The sequence below is a fragment of the Marmota marmota genome, unplaced genomic scaffold (assembly GCF_001458135.2).
Source record: "Marmota marmota marmota unplaced genomic scaffold, marMar, whole genome shotgun sequence".
Classification (NCBI taxonomy): Eukaryota; Metazoa; Chordata; class Mammalia; order Rodentia; family Sciuridae; genus Marmota; species Marmota marmota.
The window spans coordinates 81492102-81499456 of NW_026000026.1; positions in this window are offsets into that span (position 1 = coordinate 81492102).

Genomic DNA, 7355 nt, shown 5'->3' on the forward strand with positions numbered 1-7355 from the left:
CATGAATGTATAAATTCACCAGAAAAGGAACCAATTAATTATCACTGCAGGATTCCAGGAAGTTTGTTCATTATTTTAAAAATAAGGAAAAAAAGCATTAGCCTATTTTTTCTATATAAACAACACTATAGAAAACAAAAGAATAGCAAAGGACAAACTCCTTTTTATAAGAATAATGAGCGATTAAGTTAGAATGTTACTATTTTGGAAGCACTAATGAACAGATGCATCTAGTCATTTATTATAAATAGCTTCCAGCACAATAAAGAGAGAGTGTGTCTTCTGCTGGAATAACTTAACAGAACATACAACTTCATCTTTCCCAAGTTATCAAACCTGTATTTGTTCAAACCTTAACATACAATTAATAATTTACATAAAGTTTAGGAGCAAAGGAAAACATCAAACATCAGGAATGCAGTAACTGACAAATTCTAAACCATGGGAAATTATTGGAAAATTAGTCTGGTGTCTTCAGTAATTTCAAAAAGTAGAAAACAATGACAGAGAGTCCATGGGTTAAAAGAAACTTAAAAGATATATCCAGTGTTCACATGGTGTTTCTTATTGAATCATGGTACAAAGAAACAAGGTGTAACTAGCATTTTTGAGAGAACTGAAAAAATTGAACATGAACCAGATATTATTTACTATTAAGAAATCATTGATAATTTTAACATATTTTTATGTTAGTCTTCATTATTATGGGTTTATCATGACATGCATATAGTTGAAATAATATGATGGATGGGATTTTCTTCAAAATAATATAAGCAGAATTAAGTTTTTGTGGAAACATAGCCTCATTTTGACAACTTTGAGTGCTGAATGATGAATGTTGTTAACATTGAGTCTTATTGTACCAATCTACTTTTGTATATCTATTAAATTATTCAAAATTTATAGATAAGAATATAAGAAATGCTTTATTTAAGAAGTTTAGTAAATCATGCAATTCTGCCTTTTGCCATGTAAAGGACATGGAATAATACAGTCCTTTCAAGTTTATATTGTTAATATATTTCTTTTCTCATGTATTACATAAATTAAAAAATAAATCTTTTCCTGACACAGAAACAAAATATAAGATTGTATTATTTCTGAATAGAGGGTTTGATAACAAATAACAAGTTATATTTGCCTGTAAATGAATTAAGATATGATGTTGTAATTTATCAATCTTGTTAGAAAAGTCATTACTTCACAATCTAAAATGCTCTCTATTATCTGGAAAAGTTTTACGGATAAAGTGATGTTTTGTTTAGAGGTTGTTAGTTTGTATTATTTTATATTGTACCATTTCTATATAAATTAATATTACATTCATACCAACTATCTCCATGTAGTGTACTGATAGTACTATATTAATGAGATAATCCTTGTGTATGTTTGGGATAGTCCTCAGATTTGATTTGTAATTATGGTATCTCAGATACTTAAAATATATCATAATAGAATTTCTAAGTTACCTTCTATAGAAATGTTTGGTATCAGGTCTTAAAAGCATATTCCCTTGTGACAATGTATCTATGTAAACATAATTTTTCAAATTCATTAAATTTGCATGACTTATTCTCCATACAAATCATTTGTTTAGTAAGCCTGGATGCTACAAGCCATCCATGGGCTTTGTGTGTGAGCTATGCACATTTGAGCCACATGAGGGGACTGGTCTGGTGTTGTATGCTAATTGGGCCATGCAATGCAAGTGTGCCTTCCTTTTGCTCTGCTTGTGATCCCACACAGCACCCGAGATGGGTGTGACTAGCCAAGATGTCAGTCAATCTGCTGACCACAAGATATAATCAAGCAAGACTCCACTCTTCAAAATCCTACCCCTAGCCTTATCTGGGTGGAATATTCTATCAAATATCTTCTCCCCAGTAAATGGGGGGGGGGTGTTTCAGGTGTGCTTGCTCTCTTGCTTCTTGCCTCCCTTGCTCCCCTTGCCCTCCAGTGTGGGAGCCATCCCTGACCCCTGAAAAAGGTATTTATGTGTTTGTGTAGTCTTTTAGTTGCCAGCCTAATTCATGCAGAATGACCCTGAATCTGTTTCATGTGTGGAATATGAACAACACCTGGACATCATGTTGAAAGTTTCTCACATTCAGAACTTTGGTGGATTTTCTTCAGTATGAAATATCTGATTTAGAGAGGGTTGTGAGTTGTGGGTAGTCACCTTCTATGCCATTTCATTAATATATATATTATGTCTAATGATGGCTAAATTTGGCCAAGGTATTCACATTTCATTATATATATTGATATTTCAACAGTATGAATTATTAGATGTATAATAAGATGTGATTTATTGGTAAAGAATTTGTCACATTCAGTAAATTCATATTTAAGAACAGTATGAATTCTCCATAGACCACAAGTTGTGATTTCTGGATGAAGGTTTTCCCATTTTCCGTCATGAGTTTATTCTCATGTATGAATCTTTGCAAGTTTTTAAATTTCTGAGTTATGTCTGATGTTTTGTCCATATTCATTGCATTAAAAATCTGTGAAGTTCTGACTTCTGGATGCAAACTTTTACACATTCATTGCATTTGTAGAAGATTTTGCCTGTATGAATTCTCTTTTGTCATGTTGGAATAGAGTAAGACTGAAAACATTTTTATGTTGTTTATGAAAATAGGGTTTATCTTAAGTATAAATTCTCTGATATATGATGTTGGTCTTCTTCCTAAGTATTTTTTTCACTATCAGGGCATTTATAGATGTTTTTTCCTATGTGTGTTTTTTGATGTGTAATGAGGTGCTGTCCTAATAAATGCTATGACACATGTAGTACATGTACATTGTTACTCTCCTGGATAAATTCTCTGATGTACAATAGAACATGACTTTTGGGCAAAAGTTTTTCCATATTAATTGCATTTCTAGGTGTGTTGGTCAACTTTGTGTTGCTGTAACCAAAATACCCAACAAGATCAGGGGAAGAAAAATGGCTTCTTTTTTTTTTTTTTGGTTAATGGTTTCAGAATTTCAGTTCATAGTTAGGTGACTCCATTGCTCTGGGTCCAAGGCATGGCAGAGCATTATTGCAGAAGGGCAGTTTTGGGAAAAAATTACTAATAGCAGAGTTAGGAAGCATAGAGGGAGGTGGAGAAGGGGATATAGGGAAGATAAACCCTTCCAAGTTACACCCGAAGTGAGTCACCTCTTCCAGTTATGCCCCACCTGCCTATAGTCATCATCTAGTCAGTTCTTTCAAACTAGTATGGACTGATTAGGTTATGGCTCTCATAATCTAATAATTACACCTCTGAGTATTCCTGCATTGACAGAGGAGCTTTTCTGGGACACTTTTTGGGGGACATTTAATGCCCATAATGCCCTTATAAAAGACATTCTGGAAAGCTATGTGAAGGAATGGAGCTATGACCTTCTTCTGTACAAGGACAAAGAGTGAAGCCAGTCATCTGCTAGCCATCTGTGAACCAGAGGATATGTTCTCATCAGACCGAGCAGCATCTTGATCTTGGACTTTCTAGCTTCCAGAACTGAGTGAAGTAAATTTCTATTGTTTATAAGCCAAACAATCTACAGTGTTCTGTTATAGCAGCCCAAATGAACTAAGACAGAAGAGACCCACTTAAATTCCCTGTGAATATGCATAAGAAATGTGAAAGCAAGAAAAATGTTGAACTATCAAAGGACATAATGTAGTTCTGGAAATAATGGAAAGACATAACTCATTTTGTCATAGGAAATCTCAATGTTTTAAAGATTATTATTCTTCCCTAAACCAGAAATATATTAACAAAGAAAAATAGTAACAATGAGTTAAAACATATTGCTTCCAAAGTCCATGCTTAACACTAATGTGGGAGAATGCCAAGAAACCTATGAAAAAGTAGTGCAATGAATCAACATTAACTCTACCAGATGTTAAAATGTTTTACAAACCAACAGTAATTTAAAATAATATCACACTGGCACATGCCCAAGGGGACCCTCTCTGAAATAATTAGCCATCAAATCAATTCTTTCTTCATCAGCTAAGACATTTCCTAAGGGCCCAGTCAGATCCCAGATTCTTGGGAAATAGTTTAAAGTCCTCTATATATCACCATGACACACACAGATTTACACAGCAATATCTTTTTCATCTATTGAAAGTCAATACTGAGGGCATTCAGTCAACTCAATGTGGTCTTACAGCCATACAGATTCATTCACCTTTGCCAGATTATATCTGCAAAGTAAAATGAAGAGAAATTGAAAAAAAAAAACTAAAGTAAGAGAAGGACAGATGCCATAGTTTTCCGAACAAGTCAATAGTATACTCTGTGCCTTTGACCATTGTATATATTAAAGATATGACATTGAACAGACCATACAATTCCACACAATTCTGTCCTCTTGAGGTTACATGGGAATGGTCATTGGTGAGCAGACAATAAAAACACATAAATAAGTTCATAGTAACATATGTAGTGATTAGTGCTAAGTAGAAATAAATTTAATTAGGGTGATGAACAAGACACTGAAATTCAATAAAAATACTGAAGAAAGTAAGGGAATAAATTATGTGGATATCTGATGGAAGAACATTCTAGATCAAGGGAACTGTTAAAATCTTGAGGCAGGGCTGGGGATGTGGCTCAAGTGGTAGCTCGCTCACCTGGCACGCGTGAGGCCCGGGTTCGGTCCTCAGCACCACATATAAACAAAGTTGTTGTGTCTGCTGAAAACTAAAAAATAAATATTAAAAAATTCTCTCTCTCTCTCTCTCTCTCTCTCTCAAGAACCTTTCTTTAAAAAATCTTGAAGCAGAAAGATGCATGTTTGAGAAACAACAAGGAAGCCAGTATGGTTGTGAAGAATGAGCAAGGAGGAGAGTCACAAAAAAAGAACAGCATGATGAGGCAAGCAATCATTGACTTCAATGACTGACTCCCTGAGACACCCCCAATCAACACCTGGAGCCAGAAAACTCCACAGTGGAAGGGGCAATCATCCATCTGGATACCCTGATCATAGACCACCATGGGACTCATAAAAACGATTCCAATCACAAGGGCCCACTAAGTGTGTGAAAACTGATTTTAGAAATACCCAATTATGGGGAACATCAAATACTTAATCACAAACATAACTCCACAATTATCGTCTTCAACATGACTTCCCAAATTAATAATCTCACAGGCCCCAGAAACTGCTCCTACAGACAATCTCATTACAGACTCCTAATACTGGCACATTGGCCTTAAACATCCCCATGCGAGAACCACACATACATACCAGCCCAGTTATGCACCCACAGAACCCTTCATCCCTGACTCTAGAACTCTCACCCATAACCAAATAAGCATCCCCTGATGCTTCCTACAGACTCTCAGTATCAACACCATAGAATCCACATGGTTCACCTCATAACTCATGATTGCTATCCACAGCATATCCCACTGCAGCCACCACGAGTTTCTCTACAAACCTCATCACTGTCTCCATGCTCCTCACTATCACCACCTCCTTTGAAGCCTCAACCTGTGACCCTAAGTCATTAACCCTTATAGAAATAGGAATACACTCTATTATCTTCTGCCCATAGATTTTCTTTCCAGTGACCTGGACTGTTCTTCCTTTTATTCACATCGTATGTTTTTCAATACAATTGGATATCTGGTAAAGCTCATTCCTAAGTATTTTGAGGTTTATACTACTACTATGAAAGAAGTAATTTCAACTACTCTTATTTGTTGATGTTATAAAAAATGTTATTGATTTAAAAAATGTATTAGCTTTCATAATTAACTAGCAATATTTTCCCAAGGTTAAACAGCTGAACTGTACACAAAAGTATACAAACAAAAAAGCAGAAATAAAAATTGCTCTATCTGCACTCTCAACCCCAGAAATTCCCCTCAAAAGTAATCATGTTCTCAAGTTTTTCCAGAAAATTTTACAATTTTCCAGAATTATACTTTATGAAATGGATCATTCTATATACTTGTGCAGCTTACTTCTTCCATGTATTTTTTTTTCTTATTAAACTTTTGTTTTAATGGGTCTCAAAATTCTGTGACAGATTTTTGGTAAAGTTGTTTCCACTAAAAAGTAATGATTTTAAAAACTAATAACTTAAAACTGCCATACATGAAAAACAAATGGTTCACAAAACATTCTCTTTTCCTTCTGAAATTTTTATGATGCATTGTTATCATTAACCAGTCTTTTACTATTAAACTTAAATTGCCAATTGAGACAAATAGTTCTGAGACTGGGGTGTCAGGCATTAGGGGTAATATTCACTTAGACTTCTGAGCTTTCTTTCTTTCTTTTTTTATTTATGTATGACAGCAGAATGTATTACAATTCTTATTACACATATAGAGCACAATTTTTCATATCTCTGGTTGTATACAAAGTATATTCACACCAGTTTGTGTCTCCACACATGTACTTTGAATAATAATGGTCATCACGTTCCACCATCATTTCTAACCCTATGCCCCCTCCCTTCCCCTCCAACCCCTCTGCCCTATCTAGAGTTTGTCTATTCCTCCCATGCTCCCTCTCCCTATCTCACTATGAATCAGCCTCTTTATATCAAAGAAAACATTTGGCATTTGGTTTTTTGGGATTGGCTAACTTCACTTAGCATTATCTTCTCCAACTCCATCCATTTACCTGCAAATGCCATGATTTTATTCTCTTTTATTGCTGAGTAATATTCCATTGTGTATATATGCCACATTTTTTTATCCATTCATCTATTGAAAGGCATCTAGGTTGGTTCCACAGTTTAGCTATTCTGAATTGTTGCTATAAACATTGAGGTGGCTGTGTCCCTGGAGTATGATGATTTTTAAGTCTTTTGGGTATAGACTGAGGAGGGGGATAGCTGGGTGAAATGGTGGTTCTACTCCCAATTTTCCAAGAAATCTTCATACTGCGTTCCATATTGGCTGCACCAATTTGCAGTCCCACCAGCAATGTATGAGTGCACCTTTTCCCCCACATCCTCACCAACACCTATTGTTATTTGTTGTCAAAATAGCTGCCATTCTGACTGGAGTAAGATGAAATCTTAGAGCAGTTTTGAGTTGCATTTGACTAATTGCTAGCAATGATGAACATTTTTTCATATATTTGTTGATTGATTGTATATCATGATCTGAGAAGTATCTATTCAGGTCCTTGGCCCATTTATTTTTTGGGTTATTTGATTTTTTGGTGTTTAATTTTTTTGAGTTTTTTTATATACCCTATTATACACTCTATTATATATATGTATATTTATATACCCTATTAAATATATTTTATATACTCTAATATATATATATATATGTATATATATATATATATATATATATATATATATATATATATATATATAA